The following is a 21,887-nucleotide window of genomic DNA, read 5'->3' as shown; positions in this document are numbered from 1 at the left end:
ATTTAATAATTGTTTTCTCGATTTCTAGAAGGAAATATACATAATATTTTCCTAAAAGTCATGTACGCTTAATTATCTTTTAGAAGATAATTCTTCATCTCCTCCTAGGTCTAGAAGAAAGCCAAACGTTAAATTGAAAATAAAAACCTACTAGCCTTTCATTAAATTGCAGGAAAAAGCGGAGTTGTTCAAAAGTTTTTCTAAATCTTGTCATTCATCATCGATAACATTTTTCTCATTGTAAAACATAATATCAACCTGAATCTATATATATATATATATATATATATATATTAGGGTTAGGACATAGTCCTTATGGTCCTTATTTAAGATCACCCAAAAATAAACATAGACAACAAATACTCTAAATGTATTCGTAATTCCATAATTGACATATGGTCGCATTCCTGCTTTGTGTGCGGTAATACAACACATGTCTGGTGCATACTTTTAGGCGTAAATCAGCTGACCGTAATCCAAACGGTTTCATACATAGAAGATAATTGCATAAGATAATCCGGGATACATACCTGAAAAGAAAAAAAGAATAGATTACCAAAATTAGTAAATTTATAAATCAAATATAATTTTTTAAATTAAATTAAAGAGTTTTAAATAAATTATTTAAATTCATAAAAATCCTCCCAAACGATTAGCATTTAAGTCATCACATTTAGGAAATTAGCAAACATTTGCTGCCACAAATCTCTATTTTTTACTAGCTACCATCAACAAAAAACTGAAACCTACAAAGCCTGGAAATGATCAATTAATTTATAATCCTTTTACATTACTAATCCTTGCAATTTCCTTTGCCATAATCGTTCAGCATTACAATTTTTAAATGTTCGCTAATTTTTTTGTTTTTGTTCTCCACACACACAACCATAGACACATATAGACGGGCTAGCTGGGTAGAAGCGGAAATGGTTAAACTATTTTTAATGGCAGTTTTTATTCAGTGGCATATATCCTGGGAAATGAACAAACACAGACACACACACACCGAAACAAACTTAGGCTGAATGCCGGGCATATCCTGGCCAACAAAAAAAGGAAGCGAATGAATGAACGAACGACCAAACATTAATTTTAAACCCCTTCTGCTCGTGATATGGAAATGAAAGGCGGCGTCATAGTGTCAACGAGACACCATTTGCCTGAATACCGGAAAAAAGGCCGAGCTGGCTGGGAAATGAAAATGGGGGGTACGAAGGAAAGAGAAGGAAGAGTATCATCATCAGCATTTTAATGATTGCACAAAAATTTGTATTTACTTTTTCACTTCGTGGATATATTTTTATTTTCGGTGTAGTTAAACTTAATGTTCGGTCGGACGGTCAACACATTTTGCTTATGTGTGCTAGTGGTGCACAGCTCAGCTATTATGGCAACAACAGCTGGTGGTGTTCCTCACAGCCTGGCAGCCTTTATTTCTTCTAATGTGGAACTAAGCAAAACAAATCTAAAAAAAACAAGTGAAAACTACGTTAAGTTCGGATCCAGGCGAAATTTTTATACCCTTCACCATGAAGTGAATATTAAAACAAAGTACCTAAAATCGATCGGGATTTTTATGTGGGGGATATGTCAAGATTAATTCTTGCCAGGAGAAAAGGTAATACCAAATTACAGACGCTCGGGTTGGAAAATTACCGAAATTTGTGAAAATTGAGGTTAGGGTTATATGGAGGCTATCACGGTATTTAGATTTGCTACCCTATAAGAACCCTTAATATCAAATTACAGCTAGATCGGTTGAAAATGTACCCAAGCTCCCAAAACGAAATATGGACTGATATTGACAATTGTTGGTATTTAGTTTGCTACCCTATGAGAACCCTAAATATCAACTTACAGCCAGATCGGTTGAAAAACGTACCCAAGCTCCCAAAAATACCGAAAGTCCGGAGATACCGTTATATATGAAATACCTTAAAAAGTGGATCAGTGTTGATAATTTTTAGTAGTAAAATGTATCACCCTATGAGAACCAAAAATACCAAATTACTGCCCATTCGATTGAAAAACGCACCCAACCTCCCCAAAATATCGAAATTTTGGGATGGACCAATGTTAATAATTTTTGGTAGGGGGATTCACTACCCTCAAAGAACCCAAAATACAAAATTACAGCCAATTCGGTTGAAAACCGTGCTTAAGCTCCCTAAGATATCGATATTTTGGGGTGGCTTTTAATAGGAGCTATTCAAAAACGTGGACCGATATTGATAATTTTTAATAGGAAGATTTGCTACTCTAAGAGAATCCAATATACCAATATACAGCCAATTCAATTGAAAAACGCGCCCAAACTCCTAATATATCGAACATTTTTGGGTACCGATAAATGGGAGCTACCCCTAAAAGTGGACCAATGTTGATAATTTTTGGTAGGGGGATTCACTACCTTTTAAGAACCCAAAATACCAAAGTACATCCAATTCGGTTGAAAACCGTGCTCATACACCTTAAAATCGTGACATTTTAAGGGTGTCTTTATATGGAGGGCTAAGGTGGCCGATGTTAATCATTACAGCCAATTAAGTAGAAAAACGTTGGTAAAATATCGAATATATGGGTGTTCCGATATATAAGGACTATACCAAAACATGAGCCGATATGGCTTATTTTCAATACCAAACATCCTAGTGGTAGTAGAAATGCATGCGCTTAATTTCAAAGTTCTATCTTAAATATTACGGAGCTCTATCGTAATTTTAAAAGACGGATGATCGCACTTGGATCTGAAAATCGACATAGAATTTTAATCAGATGATAATATGCTGAATTTATGGGGATCTCTCCTTCCTACTTCTAGGTATTGCAAACGGAATAACAAATTTAATATACCCTCCACCGCACCACACCTTATAGTGTAAAGGTATCAAAAAATACCTCCAAATGAAAGTTGTGTTTGGGCATTTTGCCATTTACCGCATAAAATAACAACAACACAACATAAATGTTACATACATATATTTACTTATGTACGTATATATTGTGTGTTTTTGTTATTTTTTTTTCGATGTAAAATTTACATCGTCAAACGGTAAACAGAAGCCAACAACACGACAACTATGCAGGGCAACATCAGCAATAGCAGCATGAAAAATGTCAACCGAAAAACATTTACATGAATATGTGCCGCTTACACAAACACACATACGCACACACACACACACAATATGATATTAAAGTTATTGACCGGGTCAACTAGATTCAATTACTTTGCTAGACCAAAAGGGTCATAATATGTGGACAGAGGACAAATATATTAATATGTATGTCCGACGTCCTACTCTGTATTTACATATTTATAAATAATAATTAAATTGTGTATTTGAAAGTTGTTGATGGGCAAAAGTGACTTAAATAGGGAAATAGGAAAATAAACAAGGAAGTAATGGGGAATTCTAGGAACGAACATAGTGTCATATATCTCTAGGAGACGGGCTAAGAATTTTCTTTCTAAAAGAGACCTATAAAATGCCCCTATCCATATAAAACCAATGAAATTATAGTTTCATATATTTATTGGTAGGATCTAAGAACATATATTTCGTGTGAAAATTTATTTTACCCTCTGAGAATATCGAGATTACATACACATAGGTTAGATAACGCCCCTAGGACCTTCAAATATTTAATGCCTAAAAACTTCGCTAAGTTCAACCGTTCGCTTTTATACCCTCCACCCATTTGGTGTGCATTTAAAGTTTCTTAAAAAGGTCAAAACCTTTATCTGTCATTTGAAATCGTTTTCTAATAGGGTATACCAGACTGCAAACTGATGGGTCCTGGGTTCGAATCCCAGCGAAGGATTTTTTTAATTTGTTTTAGAACAGATTTTTACAAAAAAAAAAAAAAGACTTACAACCCCCCTTCCAATGAAACCCCTGACATTCGTAAAAAATAGGTATGACGAGAGACAACGCCACCCAGAGGGAAATTGTAACACTTATTAAGCAAGGACCTCAACCACTGAACAAAATTATAGGAGTCGTTGCTTCTAGGCAACGCTAGATAGATGAGTGTCAGCCTCAAAAAAAAAAAAAAAATGGGAATGGTAAATTACAGGCACTTCGTTTAGGAAATGTGTCTTTCAGACGGACATGGTGAAATCGAAATCGAATTTTACTCCGACCAAGAATATATTTATAGTCAAAAATTCATAAACCACAAACGACGATTTCCGAAATTTTATTGAGAATGAGATCTTGTATTGTTTACAGATCATAAGGTAATAGCGTCTCCGAGAAGAAAATGGCGACACTAATTAAGCAAGGATCTCATCCACTGCACACAATTCAAGGAGACGTTGTTTCTATGCAACCATAGATGGCATGTCCATTATATAGGACGCACTACAGACTATTAGACTATTTTGTCACTACACGTTAATAATCTTGTCCACATACTTAAATTATACATTGATGTGTGTTGCATACTTTTAGGCATATATCAGGTATATTTAAACGGCATCCCAACGGAAGATATCGTCACCCAGAAGAAAATGAAAGCACTAATTAAGCAAGGACCCTAACCATGAAACATCATTCATTCATGCGTTGCTTCTAGTCTACGACAGATGTCAACATTCTCATCTAGGACAGCCAACCTTATGGGTCTACATCTTCTTGCTGGGATATTAAATATTACCGAAACTAACACAAAGCCTAACTTAGTAAGATGGTAATACTTTGTAGCAGTCCTATAATCCCAAGAATGTATATGATCGGAAATGATTAAATACCATATGGATGCCAACTTAGAGATATTTGCTGCTACATCGTTCAAAATATCGAAAATGAGGCGGCGGCTTTTATAAGTGGAAAACATGACTTCAAATAGACTATATTGAAATAAGGGTTCACAAAATGACCCCAACATGTTACGTGTATCCACTTCTTCTAACCAGACTTCTAACCATAAAATGTTAATGAAATTAACCGAATTCAGTAAATCTCAAAACGCATGCATCATCTTCCACCATTATGAAGCAGCGTGAAGATAAATAGTAGCAGGACTACAACAAAACATGGACCTATATCGAAATTGTTCTACATAAATATTTTTGACCCTCCAAGAATCGTGGATTCTAAATTACATCCACATTGAAGGGAATATGCGGTTAATTTTATATAGAAACGATGTAAAAACATAAACCTATATCGAAATGTGAAATTCCCGCTACATCGGTAGGAATATGCAGAATACGAGAAATTAATTTTAACCGTTAAAAATACGGAATATGAAGCAGACACTTAATATGGGGGCTATGTTATCTCGAAATAGTTATGCAAAACGTTTTTAACTTCCCAAGAACCCGGAATGCAAAATTTCAGCGACTTCGTTGGGAATATGCCGTTACAAAACTTCAATGTACCGAAAATGGTATGGAATAAAGGGATATTAGAAAACATGAACCTATACATACAGGGGATCTATACAGGTCGGGGACCTATACAGGACCTAAGACCTCTTAATACCTAAACTGGAATGTAAAATCAAAAGGACTACAGAAGTTATTTCAAGGACAGAAGCTCTCACAACGATAGACGACCAATATTAGAAGGTAATACTTTATAGAAGTTATTTGATCCTTTACATAAGATCTTCCAACTATGGAATAGCTACAGAATAATAATATTTTTGAAAATAAAAAAAAAAACTAATTAGAACCAATATCAATAATATTAAAAAAAATAATCGAGCTTCTGATTGGGTTATGTGGCTTTATAAAGGTCTTATGTTGATAACCTGCGAATTAAATTCAATTTTAGCATGGTCCGACAATTGTCTTCAATCTAGAAACCGTCCTTTTCAAATTATTAAAGCCGAACGCGGTTAGGGTTCGAACCAAGGTCCCCAGAGCAACATACATGTTGTCAGACAACTTAGTGTTCTGAACCATTAAGTCACTTCCCAGGGTTGCACCATGGGGGTGTGTGGATTAACTTTGCATCGCCACAACAAAAATCTGCTTTGAAAAGGACTGTTTCTAGAGTGAAGACTAATGTCGCATTTACTGCGACATAAATACAACTTATCAACATACAATCTTTGTAAAGCCCCATATCCCAATATGCCTGATGAACCGCATAATCAACGGCGAAACTTGTCGCATAATGGTGGGTGTGTAGGTTCTTCTCTTGGATTTCCTTTTTATATAGATCGACTGGAAAGAGAAAAAACTGACTTAAAAAACTCTTTCAAATGAACGAATATTTTATTTTTTATTTTTTGATTTAGTCTACTTTTCCGTACACTATATTGTTCCCTTCTACAATGTAATGCACCGTAAAAGCAGGCTAAGCTATTTTTACAGATAATATTTTTAAATATATAGGTTAACAACAGAATGGCCGTGTGAAAAGGACATTATGGTAATTTTGAATGGCTGGAATGAATGAATGACCTGCAAACTACATGAATGGGTTTTCAATTAAATTAATTGGTTAATTGCTGGCTGTGGTTGCCAAAAAAAGGAATTGTTGGTGAAATTGAATGTTGTATTAAGTAGGTGATAAAGGACTCAGCCAGAAAATAATTAAGTGGTGTGTGGTTATGGCATGAAAATATTAAGGAGATTATTGAATAAAATAAAAAATACATATATACATTTCTTTGAATTAAACAACTAATGTCTATAATATAAAAAAAATAAACAAAAAAAAAATCGATGGACTCCTAAAATATTTCAAAAAAGATCTGAGAGATGTTGATTTATTTAAATCCATGCGATTCCGAGGATGTCTCTGAAATATTTCTTAAATCCACGAGGTTTGAAATGTGTCTCTGAAGCATTTTTGAAAAACAATGAGCTTCCGAATAAGTTTCTGAAATATTTTTTTAATCCACAATGTATTGAAGTGGTCTCTGAAACATAACTTTAGCCGACAAAGTTCTGTCGGAATCTCTGTATTTGTTTTTCTTTTAAACAACACGTACAGAGACACTTATTGGCTGTAGAATACCTTTAAAGGCTGCTTGATCGAAGTTCCCATCTTCTGTCAATAAAACGTTTTTTTTACAAAATTTTCTAGTTATGAAAGACCTCTAGGCTATGTATAAGACCTCTAAACTACCTATACAGACCTCTAAACTACCTAAATTTTAAGCCATCAAATTGTTGTTTCAGATTTGCAGTAAAATGCCTATTGATCTTCTGTTCCTATACTAAATTATTCCGGTTTAAAATACATTTTGAAAGACTTATTTATAGGAGATGCTGTCTACTGCCCATAAAAATGCCTCTCTAAAAGATTATCTTTAATCGAACTATTGTCTACAGAATGCTCTCGTTTAGGAGGGCAATTAAAGCCCTATTGAACTTTTATTTCGAAAAGAGGTAGAGAAGGTACACTTTTACAAAATATTCAGTTTATAGGTGGTTGAAGACCATCGTTCAATGAAGGGTCGCCTTTTGCATACAGGAGACCTCTTCCGTTTCCGTAAATTTTGAATGTGTTTTATTTATAGGCTGTAGAAATCCTCTAAAAGCCATAAAAGTGTCTCTGTACGAAATGGTTCAGAGTTTGTCTGTGGCGTATATTTTATATGTAAGAGGTTCGGAAGGTATCTCAGAAAAAATCAACATGTGATAATCTTCCTAAAGTATTAAGATAACGAGGTTCTGAGGACTATCTATCAAGCTTTTCAAAAAAAAAAGAAATCGCGACAGTCCAAAACAGTTTTAAGTTAAATACATCCTTTATTGTAGCTTTTTTTTATAATTAAAGGCCCCCATGAGGATTGTGATGTCTCCTCTCCGAATATCATTAAGCGTAGATTTTAATTGTGATTAGAATTCATTTTTCACAGTATCTTCCGTGGGAGCATAGCACTGTACTTTGGTAATGTGTAGTACATTGATTTTTAATCGAATCATTATAACACGGTCAGATATTGGTTTCCATATTCCCAACTACTTCTTAGCATTCTTCGACACTTTCACCACCATTTCCTTTTTCTCTGCATAACATTTCATCCCTTTTATTCCATCTCATTTTACTTATACTTTAGCCTACGGCCTTATAGGATAACTTTTTTGTTGTAACCTCACGAAGAGTTCGTATATTCGATTGCGCAATGTACATCATATTTCGTATGCCAATCAGTGTTATTCGAGCTAATTATTCGAATAGTCTACTGTAACTGTAGCCTAGAAACAACGCCTTCTTGTGTAGTGGTTGGGATCATTGTTTATTTATTGTTTTTTGTTGTAGCCTCACGAAGAGTTCGTATATTCGATTGCGCAATGTACATCCTATTTCGTATACCAATCAGTGTTATTCCAGCTACTTATTCGAATAGTCTACTGTTGCCTGTCCTATGTGATGGGGCTGCCATCTATGGTAGGCTAGAAACAACGCCTTCTTGTGTAGTGGTTGGGGTCCTTGCTTATTTATTGTTTTTATTTTCCTCTGGATGGCGCCATACCCTGCCTCATTAGCTGAAGGTGAGGTTGGTTTTAGAACGTATTGCATTCCAGCTGACAGAGAATGTATCCTTTTTTTTGTTTTTGAAAACCCCTTTGAAGTAATTTGTCCTCCTTCGCTGGGAATTAAAAAAGAATGTTAGAATTGTTCTGAAATATTTAAAGAAATAATCGAGTAATGTAAATGCCAAATTATTTCAAAACGGTTCACGAGCTTCGTATGACTTTTTGATATACTACAAATTTTCCGACTAATAATAATTAAAATTAAAAAATATGATTTAAAAATCCGTTAAATAATCACATCTCAATGTCACCTTATTTGAATATCGTGACGTGATGATCATCTTTATCACCTCATTATAGATGAATCATTTCGTAAATGTGGGTTATAAAAACTTAAAAGTAAAATATATTTTCGGCAAACACATCCCCGTACCCATCTCCGAAGGGGTTGGAGACCCAACATCAATGTGTTTGAGAATTATCTATTTCAGTTATTCACAAGTGGCAATTGGACGGACATTATTTACACACACATCAGTGAATAAATCGCATTCACATGCCTAGCAAAACAAACATTGCCGAACAGAAGAAAAAGGCTCGTGCCCAAACAATTTTGAATGGCATTGCTCTTCTGCACCGCATCGAACAGACAAAATGAGAGCAATAAACTATAATTGTTTATTCAATGACAGGAGGTCGGTTTGGGCAAAAGAATTTATAAAAATAAATTGAAATAATGCCGAAAGAGAGAAACACACACACATCGATCATGCATATGTCAACATCCGTTGCATTTGCAAAGCAATAATTCTCAATCGCTTTGTTACAAAATCTTCATATGTAACAAAATGAGAGTAATAAACTATAATTGTTTGGTCAATAACAGTAGGTTGAGACGGCCAAAAGAATTTATAAAAATAAATTGAAATATTTTTCTGAAAGAAAAGTAAAAGAACACACACATCGATCATGCATATGTCAACATCCGTTACATATGCAAAGCAATAATTCTCAATCACTTCGTTACAAACTTTTTATAAGTAGATGAGTCACCAACTTATGAAAAGTTTGTGTTTACATTTTAGACACATAAAAATAATTTTAAAAATGTATTTTAAATTTAAATTCTAAACAAGATAATCTCTTGCCGACCTTCCTCCGTCAATTATATGCAAATAAAAAAAGAAAAAAAAGAACTGTGTGTTTTTGGAGTGCCAACATTAGAGGGCGTCATATGCCAGTCACCCAAGCATTACGGCCAATATACGCGAGAGGAAGGAAGATGCGATGCCATGCAAAGGCGTCAAACATTTGCACAAATTTGCCAGCAAATTATCCATCCAAACTTGGCAGCCATGCAGGCGGGCAGGCAGGTCGTTAGACAGAAACACAGGGCAAACAAATTACAAGATAGTCATCGTTGTAGTCGTCGTTTCGTTTTATTGGCCCAAAAGTTTGTCGTTGTTAAGTTTTTTGTTATTCTGTGCGTAAATGTCGTTGTCGCTGCTTCACAAAAATGGGCAAATGTAAATGAATGTGTGGTGTGTGTGTTGGCGTCCAACATTTTTTTGGCACAAACATGTTGCACATTTTTTTTGTTCATTCATGTAACAACCGTCACACCACCATCATCAGAGCGTCGTGAAAGCTGCTGCTACGGCTACTAACGCATTGTAGCATATTGCACAAAATTGACCCACATTTTTTACGATTTCTATTTTGGGTTGACAATGTTTTTTTTTCGTTTTTTCTAATTCTTCTTCTACGGTTCGATGACAAGAATGCAAAATTTTTAAGGTTTAAGTTTTTTTTTCTTCTTCAAGTTTGAATTGGTAGCAACAAATGCCAAACTGAAGATGGTAAAGTGGGACTACACGCCATACAATGCCACGCAGTGCAATGACACAATAAATTGATGGGAGGCAGGAAATTCATAAATATTAAATAAAAACTTCCGAGATATTTCTATAATGAGTAATGAGATTCCTCTTAAAAAATAACTCGTTTATCCTAAAGATTTAAAGTTCAACCATGCCTCCACCCTTATTCATTGAAATCTTATCCGGATTAATGTCTGCGGAATGAAAATAAGCTATCATATGCAAATTGTTTCACTTTTCACATAAAACTTTGGGGCCATTCACCGATTTCCAGCAAAATAATCATGGTTATACGTTGGCCAGATTACCCCTACTCAGTAAAAAATTTTGTGACGTTTGCAAACTTTGCAAATTGATCATGTTGTGATAGACGGAAGGCATTCATCCAGTGTATTAGACGTTCGATCGATCCTTAATGTTGCAGCAAAGGTGCGATCTAACACAACACAGAAACTCAACGTCGAAACGCTGCAAACACGACAGGTAGCCGAGGCCTACTCCGCTAAACTTACCCATATACTTGAAGAAAGCACTTCTTGTCCCGATAATAGTATAGAAGCACAATGGCAAATAATTGCCCACTCCCTACAAACTGTAGCAAAAGCAACACTTGGGTACCAAAAACTACCACCAAGAAACCCATGGTACGATCAGGAGTGTCGTAATGCTACTGATGTGAAAAACGCAGCGTATATGGAAACCCTGCAGACAGTAGCAACACGTAATGTGATGGAGAATTATCGGGAGAAAAAAGAGAGAGGAGAAACGTATTTTCAGAAAAAAGAAGACAGAACAAGAAAAAACGTGAGCAAATCGATATATACAGGAGACAGAATGAAGTCCGAAAATTTTACCAACGAGTAAAACACCAAACCGAAGGTTTAGGTGCAGGCACATCCTCCTGTAGAGATGAAGAAGGAAACCTGGTGACAGATACAGACAGCGTCTTGAGGATCTGGAAGGAGCATTTTGAAAAGCTTCTGGTATCAAATAGTGAAGAAGATACCCCAGAACCAATAAGAGATGACGGTATGGAATGTAACCATCAAGCCAATATGAGGTCAGAATAGCAATTAATCGGCTGAAGAACAATAAAGCAGCAGGAGCCAATGAAGCAGCGTGAGCAAATCGAGATGTACAGTAGTCAGAATGAAGTCCGAAAATGTTACCAACGAGTAAAACACCAAACCGAAGATTTTGGAGCAGGCACATCCTCCTGCAGAGATGAAGAAGGAAATCTGGTGACAGTTACAGACAGCGTTTTGAGGATCTGAAAGGAGCATTTTGAAAAGCTTCTGGTATCAAATAGTGGCGGTGAAGAGGATACCCCAGAACCAATAAGATATGACGGTATAGAATGTATACCATATAGCCAAGATGAGGTCAGAATAGCAATTAATCGGTTGAAGAACAATAAAAAAGCAGGAGCCGATGGGTTGCCAGTCGAAATATTCAAGACTAGTGGTCAAATGCTGGTCAGGAGCATGCACCAGCTGATTAGAAGGAGTCTGCCAAAGTGGGTTTGGCTGTAAACGGCGAGAAGATAAGCTGATGGTATCAAGGCGCAAGACGTCCAGTAGACTCGGACCAACTATGGAACATGAGAACTACAGCTTCGAGGTAGTTAATGATTTTATATACCTTGGTACCGCCATAAATAAAACGAATGGCATCAGTTTTGAAATTCGGAGAATGATTGTTATGGTCAACAGATGCTACTATGGTCTAAGTAAGCAGTTTATAAACAAAGCCACCTCCCGCCAGACCAAACTCACACATTACAAGACGCTGATACTACCCGTGCTGTTATATGGATCTGAAGCATGGATACTTGCGCAAGCAGATGAGGCAGCTCTTGGGGTGTTTGAAAGAAAAATTCTCCGAAAGATCTACAGACCTATCTGCGTCGATGGTGAATATCGGCGTGGAATGAACCACGAGCTTTACAATTTATACTCGGACATCGACATAGTCAGTCGTATTGAGCTACAGTGGCTAGGCCATGTTATGCGAATGAATGAGAATGTCCCAGCTCAAAAGGCATATAAAAGCGAGCCTACTGATGGTTCCCATAGAAGAGGGAGGCCACGAATTAGATGGAAAGACCAAGTTGATTTTTCAAATTTATGAATCCAATATCAGGAGAATGGAAAGTCCGATTTGAATCAAACTTTGCACAACATGTTACCTGAACCAATAATAGATCAAGTTTGAAGATGGGGCTCAGTGGTCCACTCCTTCGGGTACCTCCCCCACAATGCGTCAACATTTTCAATATTTATAAATCCAATATCAGGAGAGTGGAATGTCCGATTTGAACCAAGCTTTGCACAACCTGTTATCTTACCAAGTCTAGATCAAATACGAAGGTGGGACCCGTATGTCCTCCCTTATATAAAACGAATAATAAAACCTGTTTATTACTCCGAAGACCTCCTCCGCAAACCATAGGGTGAGTGAGGGTGTATATCTGTCGGCAACCCCGACTGTCACTTTTTTACTTGTTTTTTTTTTTTTTTTTAATTCGCGAGCCTTTCAGAAACCACAAACACTTTTAAAAAATTCAACCTCAGCAATTATTAGAAAAAAATTCGAGCTTTCCGGGGATCTCAGAAACATTTTTTGTTGAATTCAGGAGCTTTCCAGTATCACAAAGATTTATAAAAAAATCCACGAGCCTATCTGGAATCTCAAAATAATTTTTAAACATCCACGAGTCTTCAAGAGATCTATAAATATTTTAAAACATCAATGAGGACCTTAAACATTGATTTTAAAAAATTGACGAGACTTCTAAAGGCCTCAAAAATACTTTTAAAAAAATACACTCCTCTCAGGGAGATATCAAAATAATTCCAGAGATATCGAAATAATTTTTAGAAAATCCACGAAACTTCCAGAGATTCCGTAAACAAATATATATTTTTAAATAATTCAGTAGAACTCCAAGGACTCAAAAAAAAAAAAAACAGGAGACCTCAATAAAAATAAAAAACTCGCCCCAAGAGGCCTAAAAATATTTAAAAAGGATGCATAGGACCTTTAAGTTTCCTTCTTCTTCTAGCCTTTCAGTGTCCTTTCAAAGATCCTCAAAAATTATTTTTGTATGTGACTCAGATTCTTCAAATAATTTCAAAACTTTTTTAAAAATTCAAATTCAAACTTCTAAGAATCTTTCAAACTCGCCCCAAGAGGCCTAAAAAATTATTTTTGTATGTGACTCAGATTCTTAAAATATAATGTCAAAACTTTTTAAAAATTCAAACTTCTAAGAATCTTTTAAATATATATCCTTCTTAACCGTGAGGTCATTCTAGGATTTCTCAAATAATTTACAAATCCACGAGTCTTCCAAGAGCCCTAAAGGGATTTTCAAGTGTCCTCAAATATATTAAAAAAAATCAGAGCGTACAAAGACACAAACATATAGTAAAAATTTATTTTTTCCCAAAATTCATAGAGAAGATCGCTTCGATTTTTTTATTTACCACTACTTTTTCTTGTGTTAGAAGCTTTTCATTTCAATTTGAAAAATTAAATAATTAAAATAAAGTACTTATTTATCGTTCTGGTCCCAGCACCAGTACTTGATTTAAATGCTATCACACACAAGTGTGGTCACTATTTGCTGTCGTCGTTTATTAGAATTCAGTCTTCTTCTCTATGTTTTTTTTTTTTTTGCAAGTAAATCTAATTTTAAATTCTAATTTAAATGCAAATTATATCATTTACAAGTTGCTCCCTTTTGGCCCGGACCGACCGAAGACCACTCCACCACTCAGACACAGTTGTTGATATGCGGCGATGAGTGAGCTCCACAACAACAGCAACAACAAGACAACCTTGCCCGGAGCACCTCTTCTAAATTTATGACTCTGTTGCTTGCTTCTGCTGCCTACATTACGATCATACTTGAGGTGCACCTTTACAATTCATATATTATGTATGGATGGACGGGCGGGCGGACAGGCAGGTGAGCAGACGGACGGTTGGTCGGACGTATCGGCGTATGAGTGTTTGTTGTCATTTTCTTATTTTATTTTAAATGAAATAAAAATGCCAAAAGAATAAACACAGAGAAAGAGGCAGCAGAAGAATGCATTTGAATGACTTGATGACAATTTGAGAACATCTCAATGCTGCTGCCGTACTTCCCCTCTACCCAAACCTGTCCTGCCCACCATCATCTGAGAGTAGTTGTCATTTGTTGTAATGACCATGTTTGTAAACTGGTTATGATGTTCCACAACAAGATTTAGAAAGTTTTGTGATGATTTTATTCTGCTTGGAGGAGGAAAGGAGATATTGTGAGGGGAAACACCCAGGCCAGACAAAGACGATATTTTTTATGCCCAATGAATGAAACACAATTTTTGCCCGGAAACACACAAGGCAAGACATCTCCAATTTGTTGTAAATTGTCATTCATTCATTTAATTATTGACATTTATTTATTGTTGAAACATTTCACCATAAGTGTTGTTGTGAGGTTACTTTGTTGTTTTGTGTTTTTTGCACGTTCGCCAAAAATTTGTGACTGGTCGGATTTTGACTTTTGAACCATTGAGGAAAGAAAAACGAACAGTACAATAACTTATATTGGGAATAATCGGCATAATATAAGACTTAAGTAGGGATTTTTAAGATCCGCCTTCTAAAAACAACCTTAGAGATTTTAAAGGCAACTCAAAATAATAACAGTAGAAATAAACAAAATAAAAACCGGACGGACGGAGCCGACCATATGATACCCTACACAACTACCACGAAAGTGTAATTTTCTACGGCTCTATATTCTGAGCCTGGACACTATTTCGCGATATTTGCACAGCGCTACTTTCAACAGCGCCACTTTCTAACCATAAGATATGAATATTTACCCCATAAAAAAATTGGCCACTTTAGGTTTTGCTCGATTTAACTCTCGGAATATTGACCGATCATCATCTATAAACAGCCGTACTAAGTATTTGGCCAGATCCCCTTCACCGTGTAAAATATGTGATGTTCTGCATATAATAATGGCCTTTAGAGCGACTAGAAAATTATAGGCATTATCCTAGACAATAACCGGAACTTCATGTATTTCAATTTCAAAACGATCAACGCGACAATTACGCCCTCTAGTGGGTTAATAGCAATACTAATACAATATCATAACACATGGACACCTTTAAATATTTACCTATAACTTAAAAATCCGAATATATACATCAAGCACTCCTCTTCGATATACTACCAACTTCTCCGGCCTATATCCTTCAGAAGTAAATATATAGTCCCCACAATCCAAAGTTTATAATTTTCACACAAATGTCTGGGTCCATTTGATCCCCTAATTATTAACGGATCTTCATCAAAACTGTTATTCTTCCTCTGTGCAAAATTTCCTGATGTTCGGGTCACAATTGTGGCCTCTAGAGCGAGTAGAAAACAGAGAAAAAAATAATGTTTTTGATCATTTTATGCCCTAAATATTAGGTTGAGGAAAACGAAATCCATTAGGCCGGTCGTCGAAAATGTCAATAAAATCGGAGAAATGATCTAAGTTGACCGGCGTGTTAGCAGTCGTAACATCGCCCAGGAACTAAAAATCGACCATAAAACTGTTTTAAACCACTTACACTAAGCTGGATTCAAAAAAAAGCTCGATGTTTGGGTGACACAAAATTGGGTGCAAAAAATGGGAAGCCTTGGCCAAACGAAATGAGATAGACTCGTTTCTTAAACGGATGGTGACTGGAGATGAGAAATGGATCTCATACGATAACCCTGTGCGAAAACGATAGTGGTCAAAGAGCGGAGAGGCACCTGAAACGGTGGCCAAACCAGGACTAACGGCTAGGAAGGTTCTGCTATGCATTTGTTGGGACTAGAAGGAGATTATTTATTATGAATGCTTCCATATGGCCAAACGCTAAATTCTGATCTCTACTGTCAACAACTGGACCGTTTGAAGATAGCAATTGACCAGGAGAGGTGCCATGTTTCACCAGGACAACGCTAGGCAACACATACCTATAGTGTCTCGCCAAAAACTTCAGGAGCTTGGTTGGGAAGTTTTAATGCATCCGCCATACAGTCCGGACTTGGCACCAAGCGATTATCATTTTTTTGCTTGCATTGCAAAATTTCTTTAATGATAAAAAATTAGTATCTAGGAGGATTGTGAAAATCTACTTCTAGAGTTGTTTGCAAATATAGAGCAGGACTTTAAATTATATTTTTTTAAAAACGAGAGCTTCTGAGGATTATCAGAAATGTATTTCCAATAGCTAATGAGGATTTAAAAAAAAATTATGTTTCAAATTTCCAAACTTCTGAGGATCGCAAACATTTCAAAATAATAACGAGATTCGTAGGATCTCAAAGGAGGCTTCCGAAGGATTTTCAAATACATATTCTTAAAATAAGACAAGCTTCGGAAGTTCGGATTCCACTAGAGAGGATCCTCCAAGAATCCACAATGTTCTGAATGATCCTCCAAAAAGTTTTAATTTTAAATATTACGAAAATTGTATTTTAAAAATTTTCGGAGCTTCAGCATGTCTACAAAAATTATAATTCCACTTCTGAGGATCTCAAAAAAATATTTTTTTGAATATCAAAAATTTTCTGAGGAGCGGAGCAAAACCAGTGAGCGGAGAATCGGACGGGGCCGACCATATGATACCCTACACAACTTCCACGAAAATTTGCCTTTGTGTGGTTCTATTTTCTGATCTTGGCAATATTTTCACTCTATTGACCTTCAACGTGCGTTATGTTCTTATGTTCGGCTTTCAATTGTGGCCTATAGATCGACTCGAAAAACACAAAAAATTAAGTTTTCGGTCCATTTCATCCCAGTATTATTATTTGATCATCACCGAAAATTATAGGCGTTGTCCTTGACCATAACTGGAACCTCATGGAACATTTCAAAGCGATCAGCGCTAATGTGGTAATGGGTTACTAAATAATATACGATTACGGAGATACCTGTAAATATTTAAGTGTAACACCCACATCCGAGTACATAAGAAAATGTAATTGGTATCAATTTAAAGGTCAACCACTCCTCTCACATATGCTATCAACTTCTTGGTTCTGTGTCCTTCAGGGGTAAATATATACGCCATAGAATACAAATTTTGACATTTTTCACACAAAAGTCATGGTCCATTTTACCCGCTAAATAATAACCGATCTTTATCAAAACAGGCATTCCTATTCTTGGGCCCAATCCCCTTCTCCATGTACAATTTCACGATGTTCGGGCCATAATTGCGGCCTGTGGAGCGACCAGAAAAACGGACAAAAATAAAGCTTTTGGTCCATTTCATCCCCTAAATACTAACCGATCATCCCAAAGACAGTAGGGGTCTTCATTGGCCAAAACCCATCCTACATGTAAAATTTCGTGAATATTGGTCCATAACTGTGGCCTGTATCGTGTTCACAAATTATAATGGACAGACGGACGGACGGACACACATGTCAAGATCGACTCAGCTAGTCGAGATATGACGATCGGTATACTTAAAGGTGGGTCTAGGACCAATATTTCGCGGCGTTACAAACTTTTGGGGCTGCACAAAGCTATAATACCCTGACAACATAGTTGTGTAGGGTATACAAATTACGAACTTCTAAGGGTCTCAAAAAATATGTTATATCAATTAATTGATTTTGGGGATCTAGCAAATATTTGTAAATGCCACGAATGACTGAGTATTTTTTAGGGGGCAAGCTTTTGAGGATCTCTAAACATTTTTTTAAGAATCCACAAGATTCTAAATATAGGATATTTTAAAATTCGAAATCTCTTAAACATTTCAAAAAATTCATAAGTTTCCGATATCTTAAAAATCATGATCGGTTATCAGAGAATCTCAGATTAAATAATATTTAAAAAATCTCTGAAAATATCGCGATTATTTGTAGTTCCATCTTACATTTTTAAAACCACCGAGCGATTTTAGTCTTTACCTCCTTATTTGTTTCTCGAAATATTCTTCAACCATCCAACTTTTATATCCATATCCATTAAGCCATGGGGTGCCCAAACTAAAATCTAAGTGCATACGAAAAATTTATAATTCAAAACTTTTCCCGCACTTAGTTCCGCATACTCATACATGGGTGGGTTATGTGTGTTGTTGCCTTTAGCTTTCTTCTTTGTCCATGTTTCCATATTCAAAAATGTTTATATTTTCTTTTTGGAAAAGAAAATGTTTGCATGGCTGTTGAGTGTGTGTGTCTGTGTGAGCGAGTGCGTCTCTCTCAGTGTGCGTGCATAGAAATTTTTATATAAACGAAGAAAGTGCAAAGTGCATACAAATTATGGCATAATACAAGAAAGTAATGTAACTTCGTCAAGACGTCGACAGTAAAAATGACGACAACGACAAGTGTGACATGGTGTACAGGCATTTTTTTTGAAGTTTAACTTATCGTAATAGTTAAAATTTTTTGTTTAAATGTAGTTTTTGCGAATTCGCAGCTCGGAGGGTTTTTTTAAAGAAATAAATTTGTAAATAAATATTTTGGACATCTTAAAAGTAACGTGGAATGCTCGTAAATTTATTTTTTATAAACAAGTAAAAAAAAATGTCAGTCGGTGTTGCCGACAGATATATACTCCCAGCATATAGTTTGGAAAGGTCTTCGGAATTACACACAGATTTTATTACTAGCTTTATATAAGAAATATGATTTTATGAAAGAGGTTTCGGACTTAATGTTGATACAATTTTATAAAATATTGACCATTTGTGTGGGAGGTACCGGAAGGAGAGGACTGCTGGCTTCCATCTTCGGACTTGTTATAGGGTTGGTAAAGATGATAGGTTATGCAAGGTTTGGTTGAAATATGGCATTCCATTCGCCTGACATGTCATTTATTAATATTGAAAATTTTTAACATTCGTGGGGGAGGTACCAGAAGCAGTGGACCAATGGTTACAATCTTTGGACTTGATCTAGGATTGGTGAAGATAATAAGTTGTGCTAGGTTAAGTTCAAATCTGACATTCCATTCGCCTGATATTGGATTTACAAATATTGAAAATGTTGACCATTTGTTGGGGAGCTACTAGAAGGAGTGGACCAATGGGTCTTATCTTCAAACTTGATTTAGGCTCGGAAAAGATAATAGGTTGTGCAACGTTTAGTTCAAATCTGTCATTCCATTCGCCTGATATTGGATTTACAAATATTGAAAATGTTGACCATTTGTGGGGGAGCTATTAGAAGGAATGGACCAATGGGTCCCATCTTCCCACTTGATCTAGGCTTGGTAACGATAATAGGTTGTACAAAGTTTTGTTAAAATCGGATAATCCGTTTGCATGTTATTATAAAATTAATTTTTAGCACAATTTTGACCATTTTGTTGGGGAAGTACCCGAAGGAGTGGACCGATATTCTCCATCTTCGAACTTAAACTACGTTTGGAAGAAATATTAACATGTGCAAAATTTGGATGAAATCGATTTTTTCCTTCGAGAGTTATCGTGCGTACCAGCCAGCTAGCTGGACAGACGGACGGACAAAGGACGGACATGTGTAAATCGCCATGGTCCAAAGAAACACGGAATCTAAAACCAATACTTCGATGAGGCACATTTTCACCGTATCAAAGTGCAAATATACCCTCATTAGCCGTAAGGCTGAGGTTATACAAATAGGCTTAGATGTCCTTTTAATGCTCATCGATTTTTAAACCCTTCACCACTCTGTGGTACAGGGTATTATGTATTTGTGCATATGTTTGTAACAGGCAAAAGGAAACGAGATGGACACATGGTTCCTTTTGAGAATATGCATAGAATCACTTTCTGAGTCGATTTATGCATGTCCGTCCGTCTGTCGATGTTAAATTGTAAACAAAGTACAGGTCGCATTTATAATCCGAATTTGATGAAATTTGGCATAGGTCACTTATATGGCCCAAGGACGAACCCTATTGAAATTGGAAAAAATCGGCTCAAATTTAGATATAGCTCCCATATATATTTTCGTCCGATTTAATGTAAACGGACCCTATATATCTTTCGATTTGCACAAAATTTGGTACAGCGTAATGAATTATGTCTAGTTTCCTGAAAATCGGTTCAGATTTGGATATACCTCCCATATATATTTTCGTCCGATTTAAGGTAAATGGTATACCAAAGTCTCTGTATATACTTCGATTTGCACTAAATTTGGCATACCGTACTGAATTAAGTCTAGAACGATTTGTGGTAAATTTCCTGAAAATCGGTTCATATTTGGATACAGCTCCCATATATATTTTCGTCCGGTTTAAGGTAAATGGTGTACCAATGTCCCTATATATCTTTCAATTTGCACGAAATTTGGCATAGGGTACTGAATTAGGTGGAGAATGATGTGTGCAACGTTTCGTGAAAATCGGTCCAGATAATGATATAACTCCCATATTTATTTTCGTCCGATTTTATGTAAATGTTGCACCAAAGTCCCTATATATCTTTCGATTTGCCCGAAATTTGGAATGGGGTACTGAATTAGGTCGAGAATGATGTGTGCAAAGTTTCGTGAAAATCGGTCCATATTAAGATATTGATCCCATATATATTTTCGTCCGATTTTATGTAAATGGTGCACCAAAGTCCCTATATATCTTTCGATTTGTCCGAAATTTGGCATAGGTTACTGAATGAGGTGGAGAATGATGTGTGCAAAGTTTCGTGAAAATCGGTTCAGATTTAATTATAGTTCCCATATATGTATTTTGGTCCTATTTAATTAATATTCCTTCGAAAAGCCGACATCTGTTAGGAGACATTAGAGTATCATAAGTCGGCCTTTTCCGACTTTACTACTTTCCTTACTGGTTTTATTTTATGTAAGGTCCCTTCTTAACAAGGTTTAAGGGTTGTTTTATTTGTTCGGAGAGAGAGAAGATAGATAGAAGAACAGTAGGTATTCTAGGGAAAGTAGATTTACAGTTGTCAATGGCGCGAAGCTACCTAGTACTTCTCCACGGCCCTTTATCCGAATATGACGTCTAGTCCTATAGGTGGAAAAAGAATATACGATCCATGTGAATGCCTTCTCCTTTTGAATAAAAGAAGAAGAAGAATACGTAATCAGCCATGTCAGGTTTCAAACACATAAGTGTTTGCGGTCGACGATATGCTTCAGGTTCGGTTTAGGTGATATAATAACCAAGCATGTAAATGTGATACTGCAAGAGAAACCCAATAACCCGGTTGGTTGTCGGATGATAACAAAATATATAATAATCTAAATAAAAATTCAAAACGAAAATGAAAACCAGAGCAAAATCAAAACCAAAAAAACGAAAAAAAACTATAAAAAATAAAACTGATTACTCACTGAAACATGTTTGTTGTGGTTAATGGTGGGGGATTAATTACAATCTGCTAGCTATTATTGTGGTGTTTCGGCAAAGGAATGGAAGAAGAATACAGAGTGATAATAGTGATGATGATGTTTGTTGTTGTTGTATTCCACAGTCTATAGTGGCCTTATTAAAATCAAAATACCATGAAAAACTTATGTTTTTTTTGCAGTTGCTGTAGAAA

The sequence above is a fragment of the Musca vetustissima genome, unplaced genomic scaffold, assembly GCF_032173495.1.
Source record: "Musca vetustissima isolate MV318-11 ecotype Yass unplaced genomic scaffold, APGP_CSIRO_Mvet_v1 utg18572, whole genome shotgun sequence".
NCBI lineage: Eukaryota > Metazoa > Arthropoda > Insecta > Diptera > Muscidae > Musca > Musca vetustissima.
Note: the sequence above shows the minus strand (reverse complement) of the source record.